The sequence below is a fragment of the Sciurus vulgaris genome (genome assembly GCF_902686455.1).
Source record: "Sciurus vulgaris genome assembly, chromosome: 1".
NCBI classification, from domain to species: domain Eukaryota; kingdom Metazoa; phylum Chordata; class Mammalia; order Rodentia; family Sciuridae; genus Sciurus; species Sciurus vulgaris.
In genome coordinates this window covers 46,876,816-46,903,536 of record NC_136461.1, presented here as the reverse complement: position 1 = coordinate 46,903,536, position 26,721 = coordinate 46,876,816, and positions in this window count along the sequence as shown.

The following is a 26,721-nucleotide window of genomic DNA, read 5'->3' as shown; positions in this document are numbered from 1 at the left end:
CCTCCTACTTCCGATTGAGTTCTTATAGGTTCCAGGATGTTTTAGATTCATCCAGGGGTTAAAAACCCAGCCAGAGGTTCCACAGCTCATGAATGGTGGAGGCTGGATTGAAGCTCAGCTCTTCCTAAGCTTTCTATTTTTTTCTCATGAACCTTGGGAATTCCCTGAGGCCTATTTCACGGCTTCATCCTGCTTCCTACTTCATGGTAGAAGACTGTTAACCCATTTTGCCCCAGACATGAAACACCTAAAAAAAGTTTAAATATGGTATGAAATATATACTTGTATAATATGCAATATAGTTATAAGAGTATAATTATTTTATAATAGAAAATATACAATAATATCAATTCATATAATAATACATAAATTCTAGATCATGATTTTTAACTCCTTGTAATGCCCCCATGTCAAATTCATTGAAGTACTTGAAGAATTGAAAATTTAGAACTTGGCATAAATATTTGCTGAATGAATTTTTCGACATATCCTTTAAAATTCAGAGCTTATTAGAGTATATGGAGGAAAGCCACATTACTTTCTGTATATTCTTTTCTTTTGTTGGACCCCATCACTATGGAAACATCAGATCTGCCTTTGGGCATAACCCGATCCTCCAGTGCCATAGTCCTTTCTTAGGAACCACACACAGAGCAGGAATTAGGCTTGCTTGGTTGCTTGGTGGCTCCTTGCCTTCATCTGTAAGTGCACTAGCCTTCTTGTCTAGTGATGGCCAGGAATTCTGTCTGACTGGGGTATTTCTTTGCTGCCTTTGTCTTACATGAATACTGGAAGTGGGCTCTTACTACAATAAGTCACAACTGGGTTTGAATCCCTGCTTTGCTATTTAATTGTGCGTGTGAATTGCCTGACCTCAATAAGTTTTAATGTTTTAACTATAAAATGAGTATAATAAGACTAGTCATTTCATGAGGTTGTTGAGAAAATTAAGAGATAATGTGTATTTGTCAGTTCAAGTCTTCTAGGAAACACGTGTCAATGCAAAGTTAGATGTGCAGGAAACTTATTGGGGTAACATCTGTGAAAGACTAAGAGGAAAGGAAGCAAGAGTCCCCAGGGACAGCTGCAGACCACGATGCAGGCCTGGCACTGTGGAAGAAGAGGGTGAAAGGATGAATTAGGTAGAAAGTGTCCCAGATTCTGGTTCAGTTCTAAAGAAGCCTCAGTCACGTCAATGGGGAGCTCTGACACCAAGATCGCCCATGAAGATTTTTACACTGGACAGAAATGGCCAGGTCCTAGTATTGTCACTGTGTCCGATCTTTGATTGGAACTCCCAGAGAGTAGAAAAACCTTCACAACTGACACTGTGGGTAAAATTCCCAGCTGGACTGCCCACCTCATTGTTCCTTTAAATTAGGAGCTGAAGGAATGAAAACAAGTGTTATTATGCCTTGCACTATAGTTAACCATGTGCTTGTGTAGATCAGTGAGAAATTATTCACTGGACATTTCTTAAAATGGGCAAGATAGATCTTATTTCTGCTACTATGGTAGGGGAGAGAGATTTCTTGGTAGAAGTAGGATCAATTGCAAATACTGAAAAGATAGCTAGGGATATGCAGCCAACGGGCACAGTGAGGGGGCAATGGATGGAGAATTGCTAAGAGGGGTTCAGTAGATATCAAGAATGGACTGGGTGCAGTGGTGCATGCCTGTAATTTCAGTGGCTCAGGAGGCTTAGTCAAGAGATGGTGAGTTCAAAGCCAGCCTCAGCAATGGCAAGGCACTAAGCAACTCCCTGTCTCCAAATAAAATACAAAATGGGGCTGTGGAGGTGACTCAGAAGTTGAGTGTCCCTAGATGTCAAGGGCAAAGGGTGAAGAACTTGATCTGATATCAAGAGTGGAGGGAATTATCACTAAATTGACAAAGTAGAATTATTTTCTAAAACTTGGCTTGGAAAGGCAAAGTCAGCCCCAAGTTTCAAGCCAAGTCAAGAAGAGGACTGAAGGGAACCTGACTAAAGTTCAGTCAAGGACAGAGTGTTTGTCATCTGTCACCTCTCCTAGATGAAGGGAACCTCAATAGGAGTCAGTCATATCAGGGTCAGCTTTTTAGCCAACTTCTGTTTGTCCACCAGTACCTGCTGCACATAGGGACTCAGCAAAGCTCACAGAAGGACGGCATGAAGGGCATTAATGTATGCAATTGCTGTGCTCACTGCGCTAAACCCGATGGTCAGGAATAGCAACTGTTGTACCTGGAAGACATCTGTAGGGGGTCCTCCAGTGACTCCCGAGCCTCTCTTTGAACTCAGGGTCTGACAACTGGGAAGATTGTCTATATAGGACACCTGGAAGCCACTCAGGCTTGGGTGGAGTCATCTGGAATGACACATTGTCCACAATATGTTCTCAAGAGGTTCAGGCAAAGGTATTGCTGAATCAGGAGGAGGCCAAAGCTCTCACTTTCAAATTCTTAATTCAACTTTAACTGCTCAGTGAGCAATTCAGAGAGTCCACACACTGTACCTTCCTTTAATGTTGTCCCATAGGGATCATGAAACTTAACTTTCCACAAAATCTCTTTGAATGGTATCCATGACAGCCCAGCTTTGTTTTAACTCTTCTTCTGTATCAAAACTAGTAATATTTTGTATATGCACTTCCAATTTATATATGGAGAAACAGATGTTCAGAGAGGGCACAGGTCATCCTCAAGGCCAGACACTGGACACTAACTCCTGACCCCAGCCCCACATTGCATTCTCTCATTCTCTTTGGATTCGCTCATTCATGTTCTCTCTTGTGTCTCTCTCTCTCTCTCTCTCTCTCTCTCTCTCTCTCTCTCTCTCTCTCTCTCTCTCTCTCTCCCCCTTCCTCTGTCATATTTAATAGACTGATTATGATCAGCCAACTAATCATTTGACTAATTGCCTTGATTCAAATTGTTTTGGGGAAAAAGGCACATTACTTTTGAAATCAAGGCATTGGAAATAATTAAGCAAGATCTGGACAGGGATTACCAAGATTCAAATTTCTCTAGCTGTCTGACAGTTCAACAACCTGCTTATTCATTCGTCTGTAGTGTGAGCTCCCCTTCCCCATCTTTGCTGAGCTGGTACCTTTGAAGTACATTGTGTCTCCTGGCAGTTCCAGGTCTGCTCCTGTCCGTCTGTCTACAGATCTTAGAAGGTGCTCAGAGCATTTATTAAAGCAGCCATTAGTACTCCTGAGTCAATTACAGGACCTTCATTATCATTGGGAAAGAAGCCTATTGCAGGATAATCTTTACTCATTACATTCCAAGATTAAAGCATGGACTTACTTATAATAAGGAAAATAGCAAAGGACAGAAGAAAGCAGTGGGCCTAGCCTTGGAAATCCTGGGTTTGAAGATATGCCATAGTTTTTAGTGGCTATATCACCTAGGACAAGTTACTAGACCCAAGGAGCTTTAGATCCTTGATTTGTTAAAAAAAAAAAACAAAAAAACAAAAAAACAAGGAAGGGTTGAGAGTCAGGCTTATCACTATCCTGCTTCCAGCCCCACCCCTTCCAGTCACCTATAAGAATAGGGAGCTCAATATCTGAACACACCTGAAAAATGTGTGGTAGTATAGTTGGCAAAATCTGCTCCATTAAGATGCAAGCACCCCATGTGGGGTGATATACTAAATGTCAACTATTTCAGGCCCTAAATATTAATCTTCCACAATCTGTAACATAACTCACTAAGCCTTTCCACAATCTCACTTTAGCTAGGAAAAACACCATGAGACTGATCCTGTACCTATATTTGCTGCGTGCTTTAGGTGACATTATCTCAAATCATTACAATACCCTGCAAAGAAATAATATCATCTGTGTTTTCCAGCTAAGAAAACTAATGCTCAAAGAGTCTCTTAAGCTAAATAATCTCTTTTCTATTATCAACATTTTTCTTTCCTCTTCATTCAATTTCAGTCTCTCCCATCTCACACTGCATGTCAATTACCCATTCATTCACCTGACTGACTACAAGATCTCCAAGGTACTCCTTGAAGTTGTGCACATACTAGATGCTCAATAAAGACTTGTGAAATGAAAGGTGGGATGACTGCTATCTTTCTTCAAGAGATTTGACCAGGCAGACCCGGGAATATGAAGAATACCTAAGACTCACAATTGGAAGTAGGGCCTTGTCTAGGTGGTAAAGGAGGATGCCTCCTATTGGGCAAGACCCACAGACAAGTGGTCTAGAGCTTCCTGAACAGAAGGATGCCCAAAAGCTAGCTAACTAGTGGATTGCTGATCCCTGTGAGGGATAATTTGAAGACCAGATTCAAACAAACAAGGGAATCCTTGGGGTTGTTGGGGCAAATGGATGCTGAGTGGGTCTGCTGGAGTTTCTCTTGCTTGAGACCCAGATGCATTCTGGGAAATGGGAGCTTGTCTAGGCCTATAGGTGGAAGTCAGGTGCCTCAACTGTGGGAACCAGAGAGAGGAGGTAAGTAGTTTCTCCTGGCTCTGGACCTCAGTGGTACAGGCAGTGTTTTGATGTCAGGTGTTATGTCCCCACCTTTAAGTCTCATTTAAGAAGAATCATTGAAGGACAACTAGATCCATGTAAAGGAATGGGTGTCTAATCATGTGCTTTTCAGATGTTTGGTTAAAAAGATGAGAACAATCCTTTGTGAGGCCAGGCCCTCCCAGCAATATCCACACTACATTTACCTAGGTAGGTGGAGCTCTGTGCCACTGTATGCGGCAGCCCTGAACCTCACTCTGGAAGGAAAAAGTCACTGGAATGCCACCCCTTATGCACACTGAACAGAATTGGCACTGCAGAATGAGCCGGTTCTTCCTAGGAGTCTCCTTTATCCTGCATGGGGCTGGGTCCCTGTCATTGTTCAAGGAACAGGTCCCATGGAGCTGGCTTTCTGATTCTCTCCCTGATGACTCCTGCCCCTCACACTTACCCACCCTCTCCTTTCTTGTGTCCCCATTGTACCACATTTGCCTCAGCCCCACTCTGAGGGGGTCCCTGGTCACTCCACGGCTCCGTTCCCAGCAGCTGTTCCTCAGCACTTGTGCCCTGGCACTGCGTTTCACCCCCACAGACACACACAGCAAGCACGCCTTGCCCTCAGGGAGCTGCTGCACCCTTCCTAGGAACGGCTGTGCTTCTCCATCCTTCTGGAAGGCTTCCCTCCACACCCTCCCCCCCCCCCTTTTTTTTTTCCTGGCTAACTTTTAGGAATATTTCAAGACAGTTCTGGCCTGAGGCAGAGAAGATGGCCCTCTGATTCTGCAGCATGGTCCAAGCCCCTGGAGTGCCACCCGGATGTAGTGAAACTCCAGGAATACCTGTTGTGCGTGCCAATGAATGAATCTCCTCCAGGAGACGTTGTCTTGGACCCTCATCCCCTGATCAGTTAGGTGTCAGTCCTCTCTGTCCTGTGGGATCCCACGCCTCTCCTCGCCCCGCCTTATGTTGGGAAGTGTCTGCATCTCTGTCTGTGGGCCTCCTCTGCCCTCTCCCCTTCAGACTGGATCCTAAACTTCTCAAGGGCAGGAGCTGGGATTCACTCAACTTTAGGGTGTCAGTGTCCAGCCAGGTACTGGCCTGCAGGAGCCCCTGAACAGATGCTGAATAATAAACAATGGAAGTGAATGAGATGATTTCTTCTCTGAAGACACTGCGTTATGGTAATTTTCTCTTCCTGTTTCACTGGAGTTATCAGTGCCCACATAGGGCCCAGTGGGTTCTCAATAAAGAGTTATCATTGGATCTGTAAGATAGACTGCCTTTATTGGTGGAGAGAATACTAGTTGAGCAGTCAGTCTCTGGTTTTGATTCTGCAACTGGTGAACTTGGGAGTCAGAGAGATTCTTTGAAACTCAGTCTTCTAATCTGCCAAATGGGCATAAAAATTCTCTCCTCTCTTAGCTTGATTCGCCCATCAGTATGCACTTGACAAGGACTTGGGTTATGTAGTTTATTTGGGAGGTGATCCTGGGAAATACTAGTGTGGGAATGGGGAAGGAGAGACAGGGCAAAGAAACAAGTCGATGGTGTGTATGTTAATGATGGGGCAGCTGTGGATAGCGGGCCTAATCCTGTGGGGGCCTAATCCTGCATGAGCCACTCTGAGAAACCCTGCAAAACCAGCCTCAGGACTTGAGAGAGGAACTGGAAGATGGAGGTCTGGTCCCTGTACCCTCATTCCTCTCTGGTTGAATTTCATCCCTCCCAGTTCTGCTGCCAAGCAAACTCCAGTAGATGCTGCAGCGGCGCTCAGGCAGAGGGGCAGTGAGATGAGAAGCTGTTAGTATACCGGAAACCATCTGTCTTAGATGCAAGTGGGCTCCAAGGTGGGCCGAGGGGAATGGGGTGCAGCGTAGATAGCATCTACCCACCAATTCAAAGTGTCCCTTATTATCAACTGGATTCTTAGCGGGGAAGACACTTTGTTACCCTGATACCCTGTGAAATGTCAGGTATTTAAAATGTACTATTTTCTTCCATGTCAGCATCCTCTCTAAAACCTCACCTTGACCCTTCTCGTCCTTCCTCTCCTCCTCTCTCCTCCCACAGTGGACTAAGTGGAATCATCCTAATCAAACCCAGGTTATCTTGCTCCTGAAGGATCCTGAAGGAAGCCACAGAGCTCCCGCAACACTCATTATTTCTGCAGGAGAATTGGAGACCTCCAGTAACGAGGGCTCACTTGAGCTCTTCTCTCCTCCTGTCAGGGAGCCCGCTCCTCCTTTCCCACCCTGTCACCCACACGAGCTAGCCCTGACTAGTGCATGGGTGCCCTGGCAGGGTGGCTTCTTTCCTTCACAGGGAGAGTGCTACGGTGGGAGTGCTCCTGTCACACACACGCGCCCCCCACTGAGACGTGGCTGGGACTCCAGAAACACCCTCATGATGGAGCTTTCCCCGCATGTCAGCTCCACCGCAAGGACACCTCAGATTCCGTCTTATAATAAGCTTCCCGTGCTGCTTGTTCGGGGCGCTCTTTGCACCTTGGTGATTTCGAGATGTTTCTTTTAGCAAAATCAGTTTTTGAATTCCAAAATAGAGAGGCTCGGGGAATGGCTGACCTACCTGATATAACTTTTTTGGTAATTACAATGAATTGATCTTTTTGAAAAAGGAAACTTTTAAATATTCGTGTGCTGTGATCCAGTGACTTTATTTCTTGGCATATTGTAAGGAAATGCTCGCGTATAAGATGCTTTACATTGAGAGATGTTTATCAGAAAATTATTTGTAAGTGGATGACGGTTAACAGTAGGGGAGTAGCTGAATCTTATGTAAAAGTGTGGAAAAAATTGTGCTACCACCATGTTTAGGGAAAATAGAGATTTTAATATTGTATGTGTGGCACAGTCATTCCAGTGAAAATCAACGAAATTAAAATAGAGCCTAATAATGAATTTAATATCAAAATATTAATGGTGGTTACATTAGGGTGTGCTTTGATCATGGGAGATTTTTTCCTCTCTTGACTTACCTGTATTTTTATGTTGAGCAGACATTTCGATTCAAAGAGAATTTAATTTTTCAATGTTACATAAATATATATGTGTCCAAAATTGAGTAAATATTACCTTTGTGATTGAGTAAACATATATATATGAAAATACAATGGAAGGGAATGCAGAAAGGATCATGGCTACTGTGAAAAAGAGACAGTGACTCCCTATCCCATCAGAATCTCCTGGAGACTAAGTGACTAACAAGGGGTCTCAGGTGTCACCCTCAGAGATTCAGCAAGTCAGGCGAGGTCCTGGGATCTCTAATGCTAACAAGTTTCTGGCAATTTGAATACAATTTATCCATAAAGCAGCATCAGACAATCACTGTTCTTTGAGGACTTGGAGATCTTTTTCTATTTCATAAATGTTTTGTACTACTGCCAAATTATTTTCAAAATTATAAAATAGCAAAAGCGTGTTTGAATCTAAGTGTTCAGTTATATGAAAATGGCCTTCTTCCCATTTTGTAATCTGCTCTTGTAACATTAAGAATTTCTCCCCCTCTTTCATAACCATATTTAGGATTACATATTATTCTGCCTAGTGTATACACTGCAACTCATTAACCATTCTTCAGCTTTAGACGAAGTATCACAGGAGGATGATGGAAGAAATTAGGAATTTTCATTTTAAGAGCAAAGGCATTTAAACATAGGTGATGTACTTCTAGGGAAGAGAATTTGTTTCCTGTAGTCCCCACAGGTGGAACCAAGACCAGTGAGTGGAAATTGTCATTAGACAAATCCTGATGGCTTTCAAAGCTTCACTTGGCACTACTTAGCCAAGATGTTTTAGGCAGTGTCTAAAGTGTCAAATATTTTCAATTATTCCTGACAGCTCTAGAGTCTTTCCAGACCTTCTGTGTTCTGGAATCATGATATTTCCCTCCCTTCCTTACCCAGAATGCATGGCTGCTCAGTCTGGGCAAGCCTATTTGCAAGGCTAATATAATCAAAATTTTACTAAACTGATTGTGGTTTATTCCAAACAGTGCCTAATTCAAAGCAACAGCTCATCCCCAGCTGAGTTGGGCCCTATTGTTCTTGGGTAAAAATAAATAAATAAATAAGCAAATGCAATATATGAAAATCCAAACATAAGCAAATAAATTAGGGGGATAATTATTTGCAGAACAAAAGGATTCCCCACAGGGCTCCTTTAAATTGTGAGCCCTCCAACAACATTCACAGTGTAATTAAATTAACCAAAATGTGGTTAACACCCAACTTGCAGTAGTCTCTTTCTCAGAACTTGCCTAGTTTCCTCTTCTCCTTAGAAGCCAACTCCTGATCTCAGTCCTGCCCAGAGACTTGGGCTCTGACCTCCCTTATGAAGATTTCATCCGTCCATCATGTGTGGGTGTCATGTCACAGTTTTCTGGTTTAGGCTTCACCTTTTGGGCTTCAGTCCTGATGACTGGGCTCTAGTGTTGGCCTCTAAAGAGTCTGAGTTATTGTCCTGCTGCTGTGTTTAGGATCAGTCCTGGTTTTGCTCTTACCTGTTCTGCTCATCTCCATAGACTATATTGTGTTGGTCAGGGTCTAAGCAGGGCCATTACTAACTTCTGGAAGAACAAAAAAGCCAAGATTGGTCAAGTGAGGCAACCCAGAAATTGGCAACAGCAGGGAACAGTTACTGTTCCTACACAGGGCTAGTGAAGAGTGGAGGAAGTTAATTCCCAGAGCCCAGGAGCAAAGACATCAAGCTGGAACTGGAATCCAAGATGGAGGCTGCTCAGAAGGAAATGAGACCACTGAGGGAGAAGAGATCAGAGGACAGCTAGATACTGGGAGAGTCAAAGTCACCTATTCTGGCCCTACCATCATCAGCCTATGCTTCATGTTGGCTGAATCTAGCTGAAAACCATAATGGTAAGGAATACTTGAAAATATAATTTGTAGGGATCAGTCCCCTGTGAAAAGAGCAGAATAGAGGAAAGGTGGGGAGCAGATCTGGATGTGAACAGACAACATGCTTGATATCACACTAAAAAGCAAACGTGGGTAGAATAAACGTTCCAATTCTGAACTACTTGAGGCTGTTATGGTTTAGATGTGGTGTCCCCCAAAAGCTCATATGTGAGACAATGCAAGAAGGTTCAGAGAAGAAGTGATTGGGTTGTGAGAGCCTTAACCAATCAGTGACTTAATCCCCTAATAGGGGTTAACTGAGTGGTAACTGAAGGCTGGTAAGGTGTGACTGGAGCAGATGGGACATTGGGGGCATGGCTTTGAAGTATATCTTTGTATCTGGTAAGTAGAGCTTCTCTTTCTGCTTCCTTATCACCACGTGAGCTGCTTCCCTCTGCCACACTCTCCCGCCATGATGTTCTGCCTCACCTAGAGCCCTGAGGAATGGACCTGGCCTTCTATGGACTAAGACCTCTGAAACCATGAGCCCTCAAACTTTCCTTCCTCTACAGTTGTATTGGTCAGGTCTTTAAGTCATAGCAGTAAAAAGTTGAGTAAAACAGATGCCAAAGCCCTCTAGGCTAAGAATACAATTAATAATAAAAAATACAAGCATTAAAATTGTCACTAATATTTATTCCTTACTTTGGTCACTTTTTATTCTAAGCCCCTTAGTCAACAAATACAATTAATAAAGCAGCTCTATGAAGTATTTTCAGTTATCCTCATCTCACTTTAGAGATGAGGAAAGACTCAGAGAAATTAAGCAATTTTCTTTCTAGAAAATTTCTAGAAAATGTCTGTACTGGTACTTGAATACAGGCAGCTGGATTTAGGAGCCCCTAAGGTTAAACGTGGTATCCTACTTAAATCTGAAGTCTTATGTCCTTACCCAATAGTTATTTGGCTTTTCAAAATTCTTAGACATTTCTTTAATGTTAGCTACTTTGTCAATAGTTCAGAACTTTCATGAGATTAGATGAATACTTATAGACTATAATCCTAGAACATAGAAAACATGAAAAATTACACTGTAATTTATTGTTCCCACCCTTGGAAATGGAAATTACAGGAGCAGCTTCCTGGGTCAGACCCAGTTGAGTTTCCTTCTGTGTTTTCTTTGCTGTCCTCCACCCCTTATTCCTCTTCCTTAAGTCTCCAGTTCCTGGACTGGCACCAGTTAGGGCTTTTAACCACCTCCCAGTTTCCCTCACTGATATTTCATGACCATTCTCAAGGTAGACAACATTCTTGATAAAATGGATTTTCTTGGATTGTAATGAAAAAGTGTTACTCTCTTGCTATTGCTGCATCTTAGTGCAATGCTTATAACAGAAAGGGATTAATTTTGTGACGTTTTCAATGCCTTTTTTTCCCCCATAAGAGACTCAAATAAACACAAATTTCAAAAATATCTTAGTTCTGGGAAAACCAAATTTCATGGTTTACCTTCCTCCATTTCCTAATCTTTAAGCTGCAGTTTCCTGACCTATAAAATGGGAGGCCAAATTTCTCCTTGCTCAACTCACAAGGTGATGATGAGGATTAAGTGAGGTCACTGAAGGAATAACAGGACTTGCTGACCACGTGACAGGCTTGCATGCTGAATTCTTACCAGAGATCTATTGAGCAATTGCTTTGATTATTCTTATTTCACCCATGAGAATATGAGGCACAGGCAGATGATGATGATGATGATGATGGTGATGATGACTTTTGTCCAAGGTTTACAGAGTTAATAAAAGGCAGAGTCAGAATTTGAACTCAAAGCAATCTGGATCTACAGTCAACAAGAGGTAGCCATCCCTCTGGACCTCAGAGGGATGTAGGCTCTTTCTATTCTAAATTTTTGCAATGGTAAACTATATAAGTTTCAATGTTATAGTGGGAGGCAGGAGACAAATGTATCTATAGTGGCCCAGAAGTCTCATGGATCCTTCCTTCCTCCCAGATGTTGAAATAAATTTGGTCAATCCTACCAGTTTTAAGGTCATACCATTTTGGTGCCTCCCCCAGAATTTGAGACCTGAACTTAATTGAACTCAGGACCACCATTCCCCATCTCCTGTTCTTCTGCTAAGCTAGCGCCTGTAAGCCAGAGCTCAGAACTCCACCCTGTAGCTTTACACAGTTCCCAGCGTGTCATACTTGTAGATTTCCTGAAGATATTTGAGCCACAATGTGTAGTCACATAATGGAGAATAAGACCTCTATCCATGACCACTGGTAGCACATGCCACACCTTTGTGCAAATTAGAAAAAGGCCCCCAACCACTCCATCTTCAGGACCAAATAGGAAAAGACCCTCTTGAGGAAGACAAATAGGGAAATACTATTACAAAAGCCCACTCTTGTCCCTTGATTGCCCCCATCCAGTTCAGAGTTTAATGTGCAGGGCTATATGCATTGGCTTGGCCTCTGCCAACTCGGTAACCCTTACTTCCTTGATTTCTCTCCTTGCCAGTTCTCTTGCAGTGACACTACCTTCCTACTTATTTCCAACAACTAAGCATCTCCATCCACTATGCTTAGGCCCTTGAAAAACAGAAGAAGGAGTCCCAGGACTCCTTCTTCCTTCTGAGCATGGCCCATTCCTATCCATTTTCCTACATTACCCTGAGTTATCAGAGCAGTCACTTTTTTTTTTTTTTTTTTTTTTTTTTTGCCTAAACCAAGCTTTGTTTGCTCAGTAAATTTCATTTCTAAATGTGACCCTTTCTTCTATAAGCCCCATTGGGGACCAAACCATAAATGATGCAGAATGTAGGGGAGAGGTAGAGGGCTTTAATCTCATCCTTGAGCCTGTGGACTCATGCTTCCCTCCCTGCAGAGAGCTGCTTGACTCTGCCTCCAGGAAACATATGGCCAGACAGGCTCCGGGTTTGTAGCAGATGAAGGCAGTCCTAGGAAGTCCTGCGTATCACAATCAGTCTTTGGTAGGCAAAACGACAAATGTACAGTCCCTAGAAATGTTCAGCAGAAGGATTTAATCCTCCTGCAATAATTATGCTCATCCATCTCTAGCTCTGGCCCCTGAGAAGTCTCAGCAGGTGTGTGAGATACCATGCACAGTATCTTTTTTTTAAATTTATTTTTATTGTAAACAAATGGGATACATCTTGTTTCTCTGTTTGTACATGAAGTAGAGGCATACCATTTGTGTAATCATACATTTACATAGGGTAATGATATTTGATTCATTCTGTTATTTTTTCCTCCCCCCACCTCTCTTTTCCCTCTTTACAATCCCTCCTTCCTCCATTTTTGCTTCCCTCCCAACCCCATTATATGTCATTATCCGCTTATCAGCGAGATCATCCATCCTTTGGTTTTTTAAGATTGGCTTATCTGACTTTAGCATGATATTCTCCAATTTCATCCATTTGCTTCCAAATGCCATAATTTTATTCTTTATGGCTGAGTAATATTCCATTGTGTATATATACCACAGTTTCTTTATCCATTCATCAATTGAAGGGCATCTAGTTTGGTTCCACAATCTGGCTATTGCCATGCACAGTATCTTTAAGGTGCACAGGCATGGGCACTACTGTGGTACCACAGATCAGGGGTAAAAGATAACTAAACCACTGGTCTTCAAAGGATTGAACTGTGTACCCCTATTAGTAAGACTTTCTTTGTGAAAAAACCCCAATATATGCATGTTTATTTATATATTATGCATATAGAAGGTCACTGACTTAACGAGTATTTGATATATATTTTTTTTACTTTTATGGTGGTGCAGCAGAAACTACTTACATTTTTAAATCTTGATCTTTTCCTGGTCTTAACAATGTGTGGTACAACATAATTTTGTAATTCTGGGCTGTGGCAGTGAGCTGCAGGTCCCATTCAGTCACTGGACCACAAGGGTAAACTACTGATTCTATGATAATAAGCTATGGTGTTTGGTAGCTATACCAAATGCATTTTTTACTTATGGTATTTTTAACTTATGAGGGGCTTATTAGGGTATGACCCAACTGTAAGTTGAAGAGCATTTGTATTTATTTGTTGTGTACAAAACCTCTGTACATATGCCTTTATGTGATAAACATATAAAAATAAAATAAAACAAAAAGGATGTAGTAAAATAAATATGAAAAGAGGTTCCAATATACTCTTCTCACACCCTGGTTGATCATCTTGCATACCTCCATGGAAGTACATAGCCTACTTAGACACCACTGAAGGAAATCATGTCATCTCCTTGTTTGGGACTATGGGATGGACATGCCCTTTGAATTCAGTCAGACCTGGGTTTTAATCCTGGCTTCTCCAAATCACTGGTTCAGGAATTTTGGATAAGTGATTCAATCTCTTTTAACAGTAGGCTCATCTGTAAAAAGGGTGTGATGCTGTGAGCCAGGCCCTTGTGTTGGATGCTATAGATTTAGTTGAACAAAATCTGCCTTTGTTTAGCTTGGGCATGATCTTCTGAAAATTGTGACTGCTTTCAAACAACTTGGCCTGCTTATTGAAAATGCTGATTCCTGAGCTTTACTCTAGACATAAAATCTCTTAGAATGGAACAAGGGAGCCTGCATTCTACCTGTTTTCTAGGAATTCTTAAGTACATAAAAGAGGGAGGTAATCAGACTGGTAAATAGATTTTGTAACATGGTGTCATGTAAAGTAATGATAGATGCTGCAAAGAGGGATAGACAGGATCCCAGAGGATGGGCATGTACTCCAGACTGGACAGCTCCCTGGAGGAAGCGAGGTGAGACATTACTTTGCCTATTCCAGGCCTGTATTTCTCTCAGGGTCAGACCTTGGTTGGGGCCAGTTCCCCTATCTGAGCATTTCTTTGGTTCACACCTCGCTCTGTGGTTCTTTCTCTCTTTCCAGTTTTCTGACCATCTCCAGCATGTGTTCAGTGACAAGTGCATTTGGGCCCATAGAATGTACTCCCCACCAGCTGTGACAGACTAGAAGTGGTGACAACTGCTAGAGGGACATAGGCACCTCTGTAGACCAGGCACATGGCTGCTGAGGGTTGTGGGCTATGACTAAGAGTTTAGTGTATAATTGTTTACACCCTACCTCATTCCAAAACAGAAAGTGTCTTCAAGAGATACGAATAATACAAGCCAAAAGATGAGCAAGCTAAGGAGCAATAATAGGAACAAATTAAGAATTGGTAACCTATCTTTTCTTTTCTTTTCTTTTTTCATACACCTCCAGCCCCAGTAAGCACACTATTTAACATGTGGTCCTGTAAAACTATTTCAAGTGGCCATGACTGGACTATAAGCTCTTTAATCTTAGAATTGTCACAAAGACACAAGGTGTCCAATGTGTGATGGAGTGAATGATAGACTCAACACCATTGCAGTAATTAGTATTCAACATAATTAATGAAAATTCATGTTTTCCTTGACAACACTGTTAGGGTCATCTGGTACACTTGACAATGGAGGAATCTGCCCCAAGTGCTAGAAGTCATTATTCCAGTTTCCCACTATAGCAACAATTTTCTGAGGTGCCGGAGATCAAATTCAGAGCCTCATGCATACCACGCCAGCTCTCTACTGCTGAGATGTACCCCCAGCCCTACAGCAACATTCTTAGCTCTCCACTCCTTCCAACTACCCCATCGAAGCATATTCAAATATTTCAAGATAATGAAGCATATGCCCAATCCTAAAACTGTATAATATACTCAACTTTGACAAACATGCTCCTCATAAAGTCAACCTTTCTTCAGGAAAGATCATCCGTTCTCAGGAACCCTCTGATTCCACAAAGCAGATTTATTCTCATCCCACCATGTTTATACATTACTCTGGTGAGATTTCAATTTTGAAATTTATTATAATACTCCTTGAGCCAGAATATATGGGCATTACATATGTCTGTCCCTTTCCCTTACTCCCCATGACTCCTGAGTCCAAACAGAAGTGGAGTAAAGACCACATGGAACCAGAGCCAGGAAGTAGAGTGAGCACCTGTGCTGAGCACTTCCTTGAGCCAGGCACTGTGCTATTGGGTTGGGGGATGCCGCCGTAATGATTAAGACCTAGTCATCACCTTCAACCCACTGTGGGTTGAAGACCATGGGTTTCAAGAGCAGGAGATATATTTACTCACCACACCTACATGCCCAATGTTGAATTTGAAGCAACTATGCAAATAACACAATTCAACTGATCATTTAGAACACTTAGTTTCCATTCCTTTTACCAAGTTACATAATTCTCACAACTGTGAGGGAGGAATGATTAACCCTATTCCACAGATAAAGAAACTTAACTGCTCACTTTTTACATCCTGTTAAGCTTCAATTTCTTCAAGTGAAAATACCTTTCAGGATTTTTTGAGATAAACAATGAGATAACATGTATAAACTATCTTAGTCCAGCACTGACTACAGAAGATACTTTGGAATTCTTACTATTTGTCAGGCACTGTCTGAAGTACCTTAAATATTTAAGTAAATAATGTTCTTCTTTGGACAACTTTGTAAGGTAGGCACTACTTATTGTACCCATTTGGGAAATTTAGAAGGACTTAATAATTTGCCCAAAGTAAACACAGTCATATGGAAGTGGATTGTGATACAAACCCAGGTAGCCTGGCTCTACTGTAAGATTTCATATCCTTAGCAATTCTGCTTTCCACTAACATTGCAATCCAACATAGCAAGTGTTAGGATGGGTTTGGTGTCATGGAGGCACAGAGAGAAATGAGCTAGAAGGAAATGATACCCAATGAAGACAATGGCCTGAGCACAGACTCAGGATTGGAACTGGTGATCATCAGGTGAGAATTGAGGAAGAGCATGGCAGGTGAAGGAATAGCAGAAGCAAACACACAGAGGCAGGAGACATTCTGTGTACCCATCAGCCTCCAGCAGGACATGTCATTGGAGATCTCAGTTGCTACCCCTAATGTTTGCAATGTTCAATTACCATGTTTCTCATTCTTTTGACTGTAATCTGGTTTCTGGTTATCTTGGAATCTGCATGGACTGTTTTGCTCCTCAGCTGTGCTTGATACCCTCCCTTGCCTTCACATGTAACTATCTCTGCAGGGCACTTGGCACCATCTTAATGTTTCTGTGCACAGCTCCTGCCAGCTTGTCAGGAGAGACCACATTGAACATTTGCCCTCTGAGTGTCCACCAGAAGGTTCTATCCACCTTGGACTTGCTGCAAGAACTTTTAGATTGCCTTGCTTTTAATGTCCATGTTCCTGTCTGCAGCACCTTTGCCCCTTATATTCAATAGTGCTCATTTTCTTAGTCATTCAACTCATGTCTATAAAGCTCCTGCTAGAGGCCAGGTCTGTTCTTTGGGCTGGGGACAAAGCAATTGGATAAGAATCACTCTTCTCTTTCAGGGAATGTTATGGGGCGCGACTTAAGAACAGACTGATCACCACTGAGAAGTCCAAATTTGAGAGTCTTTATTAAGCCGGCCGACTGTCTTACACAATGCCCCCAAAAAATGGCTATTGGGAGAACAGCCCCGACCACAGGGTTGTAGGGGTTCTTATACCAAAAATCACATTAATCATAAGTGTCTGTTGCTATGATTCAAAATTACACATTAACATCATGAGATCATTGACAGAGGGGGAAGTGGGTTAAAATGATCCTTACCTAGGTACAAACTAAAGAATGGTTACTAACATCCACACAATCACTATTTACATGGTTCATTGTTTAGGAGCAATAGGGATCAAAAGAGAGCAATTCTTTACTACATAGGAGTTGCCAATGTATATTATTAAACATGTCACACCAAGTAACTGATGATGGGCGCAGAGGCAGGGTGTTCCCATGGGAGAAGCTTATTTCCTACATAACATGGAGTCTCAGAGCAAAATGGAGTCTGTTTAGTCATTTCCCTTAGAGTCTGGCCTATAACATTCTCATAGAGTCAGATCTGTCAGCCCATCACAGGAAGAAGAAGGCAATAAAAAACAACAAAAAAGAATATGTATATAAACACAGCTCCAGGTAGAGAATGAGGGGAGAAAAGGTGTTCAGAAAAGACATCTCTGTTGGTGAGAGTTTGATCAACAATTACAAAATGAACTCTAGAGCTGACAGATGTTTGCTAACATGCTTTTCCCTGCCACTGCCACCTCCCACGAGAAGGAGATGTAGAAATGAACTTTCGTATGGCTGACTTTGTGACCGCAACCAATTATTTAATTTCTCCAGGCCTCAGAATTCTCACCTGTGTGAGAAGTTGTGACACAGACACAAAAGGTAAGTATAATTCATTAATTTGACAAATTTCCTCTGAGTACATACTATGTGTCGGGGACCCTGTTGACATGGGAGTTCAGGGGAGAAGGCAATAAACATCCTCAAGTCCAGGCTCACAGTCCAGAAGAGGAGATAGGAGGAACTGAAAATCACAATATCAATTCTCAGATACTGTTCAGAAAGGCACCTAACAAGCAACAGGCAAGGGAGGGCTTTTCAAAGAACATAATCTCTAAGCAACCAGTGACCGGTATAAAGTGACTTGCTAATGAATAGGAGAACCAAGGATCAAGGAGAATCTTCTCTTCGCCTTAAGTACTTCTGATCAGCACTCATCACTGGTATGTGCATGGACATGCATGCACACACAACATGCATACAGGTGCACTCATATACATGTACACACTTTCAGACACACACACACACACACACACACACACACACACACACACATTCTTCTGGGCACAGCGCACCATTCAGCATGTCAGCTTTTGTTTGGTTTTTGTTCTATTTTGTTTTTATCCTCTATCTAGAAAATTCTTTATCCTGTATGTATTTATCCCACTCACCACAGCTAATCTCCCACTTTCCAGAAGTCTTCCCCATTTGCCCTGGTTGTTAATTAACCTCTGTCCTCTTAGCTCCCATTCCAGTCTGTAACATTGTTATGGTACATTCTTTATGGAATTAAAGAATGTGACATTGTGACATCTTTACTAAGTGTAAGCTCCTCAAAGGTGGAGTTGTGTCTTGTGCACTTCTATATTGTTGACTGTGCACAGAACCTGACACATAGTAGGTGCTTTACAAACCTTTATTTTTGACTTTTATGTGCTTATTTATAGACTACAATATTTTTATCTCAAAGTGAAATGGAAGATGAATGTACAGAAACATGCAGGGCTTGAATTAAAATTTCCCTTCAACTATTTGCCACTTAAGTTGCTATGAATGGAGATTTTAAGAATATGTCGGAATACATTCTACCATCATATATAATTAAAAAGAACAAACAAACAAAAAAAGAATATATCTGAAAAAAAAAAGAATTACTTTCTGTAGGATTCATATAGATGAGTTATTTTTCCCAGAAGTTCACATTGCTTCAGGAAGTTGGAAGTTTTCCCATGGTCAAAGATGGTCAAGTCCTGTCTGATGAAATCTCATCTTCCTAATATATAATTTGTCTTTTGGTGGGACTTGGGTAAATTAGGAACCTGTCAGCTGCTTAAATCTATTGGATTTAGACTAGATCCTAGATTTAGATAAAGAGAACCGGATGAATGATATGGGGCATAATTTACCAGTTACAAAGGACCAGGGTCCTATAGAGGTAGCCCCCACTCTCACTAGGATGTGCTGTCAGAGTTCAAATTAATAAGCTCAGAAGTGCTTTCCTAGTGGCTCACTGAGGTTCCTTCCATTCCTGTTCTAGAAGTCCTGAGCAGATGTTGCCAAAATATCAATTGATTACTTTACACTGGGTTATTTCTTGTATGTCTCAGGCCTTTTTAAGACTGATGACCTTGGGAGAAAATGAGGCAGTTCAATGAAGAGAAAGGGGTTCATTGCTTCTACCTATTGGTCAATTTGGTGCCTCCAAACAGCCTTCTTGGTGTCAGCCTCAAGCTCTTGTCCAGTCTGAAGCGCTGACCCCTGCAGCTTTCAGCTCCGTCATCTCAAGGTGGCCTAGTTCTCTGTGGGTTTGCATTGAGGAGTCGGGGAGAGAGAATGTGATTCAGCCTCTCTATCTCTGTGCAGGCTTTATTTACACTCTGCTGGGTTATTTTCTCTTCTTATGACTGCTTCCATTTCTCCTGGGGCTTTCTGAGGCTGCTTCAGTAAGTTATATTTTTGATTTTGATTTTCCTTGGCTCGGCCGAGGATTTGTATAAACAAAAAGCAAATGGAAACAAAACGCATGAACTCATTGGATTACAGGGGCTCTAAGAAGCTGGAGTGAGAAAGCTCATGTTCAGGATGGAGGTTTGGAACTGAGGCAATCTAGGCTTCTCTGGCCACCAGCAGATGTTGGGAAGGTCTCTATGTAGCCTTGTTAGACTCCAGCCATGACTTACACCTAACTACTGAGCTAGGTGGCATTTTTCTTTGCCTATTAAGGAACTTCACAATCCATTTTTGTTCATGACTCACTCCTTTACTCAATGAGCATTTCCAGAGAGACACCTGCCACTGAGCTTTGGCTTTGAGTTTGTGCTTGATCATTCCCTCACTGTGCAATCCCGTGGGCGATGCTTGACCTCAATTTCACTTCAGCTGCGCCTTCAGTGGGCCTCAGTTTCATAATTCTCAAGTGTATAATTTCAGAAGACTATCTCAATGAAGGAAGGAATCATGTCTACTTATCTATTTTATGTCACTAGTGCCAAGCACAAAGCCCAACACCTTTTAGAATGCTAGTTGAACAAACAAACCGTAGAGTGTGTGAGGTTAGATGATACAATCTCTAAGATTCCAAATGGTCCACCACCCTTGCATGTACACCCGATGGTTTGCTACAGCTTTGGACCTGTGCACCCCATTAATTTTTCAGCTGTGGTGTTCCTAGGATCTATGTGGAGAACATATGTCATTGGCAACACCCCTAATTCCTAACCCTGAGAATGAGACTTTTCTCTGAATTTCCATAGTATAGGTGCTAATATCTGTAGCTCATATATAAGCATTCACCTAAACATTCATCAGACCATCTTATCCTGTCTTTTCACTTGTTTTTGCCCCTCACTAAACATGAGCACAATATTGAATACAATTAATGTGTTACTATTTTTCATTTTTAATCCTCATGTGCTATGAAAATATTTTAGCAGTTTTGATGAGACTTTATTTCTTACTATTGTGTGTGCATCATTCTGTCTTATTTTGGTTTTCACTGTATATCTCTCCATCTTTTCCTCTCATTGGTACAGTACAATAGTTAATGCATTAGTCAGAGTTGTTCAGAGCACCTGATTAAGGAGGTTGGAAAATCCCATGATCTGCCAACTGCAAGTTGGAGATCTGGGACATCCAGTAGTTCAATTCAGTCTGAGTCTAAAGGCCTGAGGACCAATGTAGTCTATGTAAATCCATCTAAGGGAATGAATAGATGAGATGAGATGTCCCTGTGGAAGCAGTGAGTCAGATAAAAGGAAGGAAATTCCTCCTTCTTCTGCCTTGTGTTCTATTCAAGCCCTCAATAGATTGGATGATGCCCACCTTATATTGGGAAGAGCAATCTACTTTACTGGATCTGCCAATTCCAGTGCTAATCTTATTTGGAAGAATCTTCATGTCCATATCTAGAACTGTTCAATATGGGCACTGCAAGGCCCAGTCAAATTGACACATAATAATTAAACATCAGAGTTAAGAATTTGGCTTCTGAATTTAGAAATCTTCTGGTTTTGAATCTTGTTTCTGCATTTCCTGGAAGTTACTATAGACTGTCTGTTATTAACTATGTTACAGTTTTCAAAGTATCTCCTATGGAAATGGGGGCAGCAGTGCTACTTATTGTGTTGGTGTTGGGGATTAAAAGAACATACACACCAAAAAGGAAAGAAAAAAAGAAAGAAAGAAATAGCAAAACACTTGCTGCATAGTAAGTAAACAGCCACTAAATTTTAGTTAATATTATTGTTGTTGTGATAGCATATTTTGTGTTTGGTGCTATTATATGTTCTCATGGGATTAAATTATAGTGACTCAGTCCTGCAGTTTCTGATATTGTTGTGAGAGATAATTCCTTAAGTTTTAGCAGCCACTCACACCTTAGTATAAATCAGGTGGTAGATTCTTTAATTGTGGTAAAGAGAAACATGAAGCCATTGATCACCTGTATTGAAGGTGAAAAAGAAGAGAAGGCTGTGTGATCCAGGAAATAAACTACCAGTTACATAATTTTATTGTTCCTCCCCCTGTCTCCAGGCCATGGTCAGCAAGTTTAATTTATTGTTTTTTGTGAGCAGCCACAAGGCTTGTTCCATCAATTTTTTGTTCTCAATGGCTGTGGAGTGACTCAGACTATTAGCCTTGTATGATTACAGCATCTGTATTATGATGTCGAGGACATGTTGCTGCTACAATTTATTCCCTTTATTTAGTTCACTTTGTCTCTCTCAGCATATCACTCAGTTGCTGTTCAAAAAAACACGTGATGGACAATTTCTCTTTCTCTCTCCTCTCCTGATATTCCTCCTCCTTGCCCTTCTGTCTGTTGATGTCTTGTTTAAGGGAAGATTTGTGGATCTCCTGGTTTCCTCCACGTTGACTGACCCTGGGGTCTGCGGCTCTCAGCAATGCGGCACCTCTCCATGGTGCTGAAAAACAGCACGTGGTTCCAGCTCTGCAGCAGCAGCTCAGGGAACCTGGAGGATGCTAACACGCTGGCAGCAGCAGTGGCCTGAGAACGCATTCTGTCCAGTCCCTTTTATTTCAACAGAATGGAACTAGGGACCTATAAACAAATAATGATTTCCCTGAGGAGGGTGTATCTCTTATGAGACCAGAATATAGCCTTTCTTGCAACCTATGTGGAGCTTCTGAGACAAGAACATTCTTTAACTTCCTTGGTAGTCATTTTCCTCGTGTGTGGAATGGGAGGTTCTGATGTTTTGTGACAATGACTGTGGCATGTGGGTTAGATACCATGTGAGAGGTCCTCAGTCCAATGCCTGCCTTGTACCTACTTCTCTGCCCTTACCTTTGCTGCATCCTGCCTGGCATGTTGTCCCTTTGTACTTTGGAGTGACTGACAGTCCTCTTCCCATACCATGCTGCTTTATGCCATGCTCATATCATTCCTTTTGCCTACAGTGCTCTTAAAACCCACCTCTGCCATTCTACTGCCCGTGTGTTGCTCACAATTCAGGTCCACTGACTTCTTCCTTAGAAATTCTCCTCTGCCCTTCCCTGCCACCTCATGGTGGATTACGTGTCCCTTCCACAGGCTGTCACATCACTCCATGCAGGCAACTCCACACTTCTTGAAATAGGTCTACCACATGAATGTGAGTATTCTGATGGCTCTGAGTTAGTAGACTGGGAGTTATAACAGAAGAGACCATGTGTCAACATCTCAAGTACAATACCTGCCCCCTCATGAGTGCTCAGTGCTTGTTGTTTTCAACTAAATGTGGTGGGGCTTATATGTGAACTTTTTCATCCAGTCCAGGACTCTCTTACCATATTCTGCTGTCTCTAGCTCATTGGAAAGCTGTTGTGCTGGCTATTATCATGAAGACCCTCATTTGCTAGTGTCATGTACTATATGGATTACTTAGTTTATTGTGAGCTTTTTTTTTTTTTTTTTTTTTTTTTTTGAGTGGGCTAAATTCATATCAAGATGATTTGTCACTGCTTTGGGCATAAATTCTCTCCAAAACAGAGAATTCACATAAGCCATGAATTAGATCCAGAGGGGAGAGAGCATCTGCCTCCATGAATTAGCTACAAAGGCACCATGGATCTGGCATCCAAGAATCTTTAGCAAATTCTAAATCATCACAAGACTCCTATTTAATAACCACTGGCAAGAACAGCTGCTCTTAGTTTAGGAAAACTAATTGCCTTTCAAATTGTTCTAGAAGCTTACATTCATTTTGATAGTTCAGTGGGTCTAAGCTTTCACTTTTAATATTAAGTCCTAGAAAGCCCAAACTTCAGTGGTTTCCCTCAGAGGTTAAGACTGTGTGCTGGATAACACACATGATTTTCTATTCTCATTGGCATCACCGGTGATCATGTCATTTAGTGGGAAGATGACTAGAAGCTAAACCTGGACACTGAAGTTCCATTCCTGGTCTGATAATTTACTGTATAAATGATCTTGAAGAAGCCCCTCTTGATCTTGAAGTCATGTCCTCTGTTCATTAACCTTTAAGATGGGCATAGTGGCGACCATTCTGTTACCTTTACCAAAGGTATGAAGAGGACACTACAGTGGTACAAAAGTACTCTGAGAGTATAAAATTCTATACAACTCAAGAAACAGGAACAAAGGTGATGCTTGAAAAGATAGTTGGAAAGAAGAAGGAAGGAAACCAATGGGAATACTGCAGAGATGTTCGCTCCATTCAGATATCTGAAATGAGGTGGGAAAAAGCCTCAAGAAAAAAGCTCTGGGGAGCCCACAGTTTATTATGTCTAAGGGGGAGTGGGTGGGGAAATTAAAATTATGATGAAGAGTGGAGATTAAACAGGGGCTGACAGGGACAGTGCAGAGTGTTCTTGCATGAATTTATTTAGGAATGAACTAGACTACATAATCCTGTGTGTTATTGAATGAGCAGAGAAATATGATCCACAACATAAATATTTTCCCTTTAGCCCTAAAAAGGCAATGGAGCCAGATAAAGGAGTCTCAAAGATTATTTTGTCTCAAGCTTACATGTTATTTTGTTTCACTATAATGAAATTGCAGCAGGTCTTATAGATAGAAGGCAAAAATATTTACAAATAGCAGGGGATTGGAGAAGGGGCTTATGAACTGAAGATAATATTTATTAATTACTTATTATGTACCAGCACTATACTAAGTTATGGACTTTTAACATTAATCCGGGAGGTGGATACTTTTATTATCCCAACTTCTATGGGTGGGGAAATGGAGACATAAGAAGTGTGATCTGAACATGTTTGCTAGGAAGGGAGTGAAGCTCAGAATCAGATTCTGGCAGTCTGACTTCATAGCTCATACACTTAACCAATATGATTATCTGCATTTGTCATGCTGATATTATGCAACTTTATATGGATGGCTGGGAGAATGATCAAGAAGTAAATCTTTGTGCACAATAGTTTTTTAAAAGCTGATTCTTTTTGCTTCAGAGAAGCCACTATTATTAAATTGTAGGCTTTTGTAGAGACTAGGGAATAGTGGTCAGGAGGCTGGGATTACTAACAGACCTCTTGTCCAGCCAGGCTAGCACTGTGATGAGGTATTCCTGATCACCAAAGAGATCCAGACAGAAGCTTCAAATGAGCAGGAAGACACAATTTTAAAAATGCATTTATGTCATGTGGAATAAAAGACATCAAGAGATCTCAAGGGAGCAAGTGGAGGCCATTAAAGTTTTTCAAGACATAATATTTTCCATCTCACACGATCTGTCAGTTTGAGTTTGGTCAACAAACATTTATTCTTTATAAGATGCTACGCAAGGTGTGGAAGCAGAGGGATGATTTGAAGACCATCTTTTTCTGCAGCATATTGAAGATAGAAGCAAACCCTTTCTACTCCTTTGAATATCGGCTGACTTTAGTGACATACTTGACCAATAGAATGTGATAAATGGCATAATGGGGCATTTGAGTTAGGTCATAAGAATACTTGCAAGTCCTGATTGTGCCTCTTGAGACACTTGCTCTTGGAACCCACATGCCTTTCTGAGCAAAGTCTCAGACCCATGGATTGGCCTTGGGAAGATGCTCTGGTTGGCATCCCTACTGAGAAGCAGTCAGCTTCAGTTACAACCATGTGATAGTGCCATCTTGGCATCCAGTTCAGTTGATGTTAACTCCAGGCACTGACTGTAACCATAGGAGAGGCCCCAAGGAAGAACCTCCCAGCTGAGCTCAGTCAACCCAAAGAACTGAGAGATGATTGTTATAAACCTGTAAGTATGAGATGGTTTGTTATGTAGCAATCAGTATCCAGAACACTGTTACAAAGAAAGCCTCAGTGAGAGAATGAGAGGCAGATGTAGGAACAGGTGCTTTCAACATATGAAGCAAGTGCTACTGCAGAGCAAACAGATGATGTTGTGGAGGTAGATTAGACCTGGAGGAGTCAGAGGCATCTACTCCAGGGTTGGCTCTGCTGCTTTTACTTATGCAGACTTGGCTAGGGTTCCATTATTCCCAGTGCTTTCTGATTTTTCCTCCAAATGAGACTTTATTATTATATAGATCTCTCATTATTTCTGAGCCTCAGTTTATCCCTCAGAAAGATTAGGAGGCAAGGAAACTAAGGAAAGCAATGGAGAAGGAACAGAAAAAAGGATAGGAAATCTTCCTGCATTCTGTTAAGATTATGAAAAGATTCTTAGTGTGGTGGAATGAGCCCTGTGGTCAGAAGGCCTGAGTTGGAGCTTTGGCTCTGAATTTTCCCAGCTGTGTTACTCCACCTGTACAAGTGTCAACTTCCTCGTTTACCCAATCACCCATGCCATGGGCACAAGGTAAAACACCTAACAACCTTATTTGTTGCTTTCCTTCCAGGTCTGTGCTTAGTCCTAGCTCTCTTCCAACATGTCTTTGTGTGACTGAAGAAGCCAGGCTGGGGAAACTGAATGAGAGGCAGGGTAGCAGTGTAAATATCACGAGGCAGAGAGCCATGCGGGTTCACAGCAAAGCCGAGCAATATGGAGTACTGGCAGAGCCACCCAAGGGCAGGCTGGAAAGGGTTAACAGAGCCAGTGGGCCAGCTGGCATCTGTGCTGGCACTCAAGGAGAGAAAGAAAAGGAGCTTCGGTGTCAAGACAAGAAGGAGAAACAAAACAAAATACCAGAACTTTAGCCAAATTCCCAAGTTCCCATATGGATAGAGAAAGAAACATCCAACCAACTCCATGTAGCAGCCTCTGGCCAGAAAAGACCTCAAGACTAGGCAAGTCTGTGAACCCACCTGGATAGCTTGTCTCTCTTGGATGGCTTACCAGAGACCCAGACTGTCACTGATTTCATGTGGCAAGAAAAAGGTGGATTCCGCCCCCTTCATTATTCATGCATCCACCCAACAACCCATCCATCCACCCATTCATCCACAGACCCATCCATCAATTTGTGCATTTTAACTGCAAACATTTATTAAACACCTACATTGAGTCAGACACCATGTATTAGGTAACTGGGATTACAGACAAATCAGTATGACAAAGATGAATAAGACAGCATGGTTTGCCTTCGAGGACAAAATCTGTCAAGACTAGATATTGTGGGCAGTTCCAAAATGAGCTGAAAGAGGAAGTTCGTGGGTGAAAAAAACCCTAACATTTACTGATCATTTATTATGAGCCAGACATTGTTCTAGGAGGTTTACATGCATTATCTCCTTTGATCCTCACAACTGATAAACAAGTTTGGCAATGCT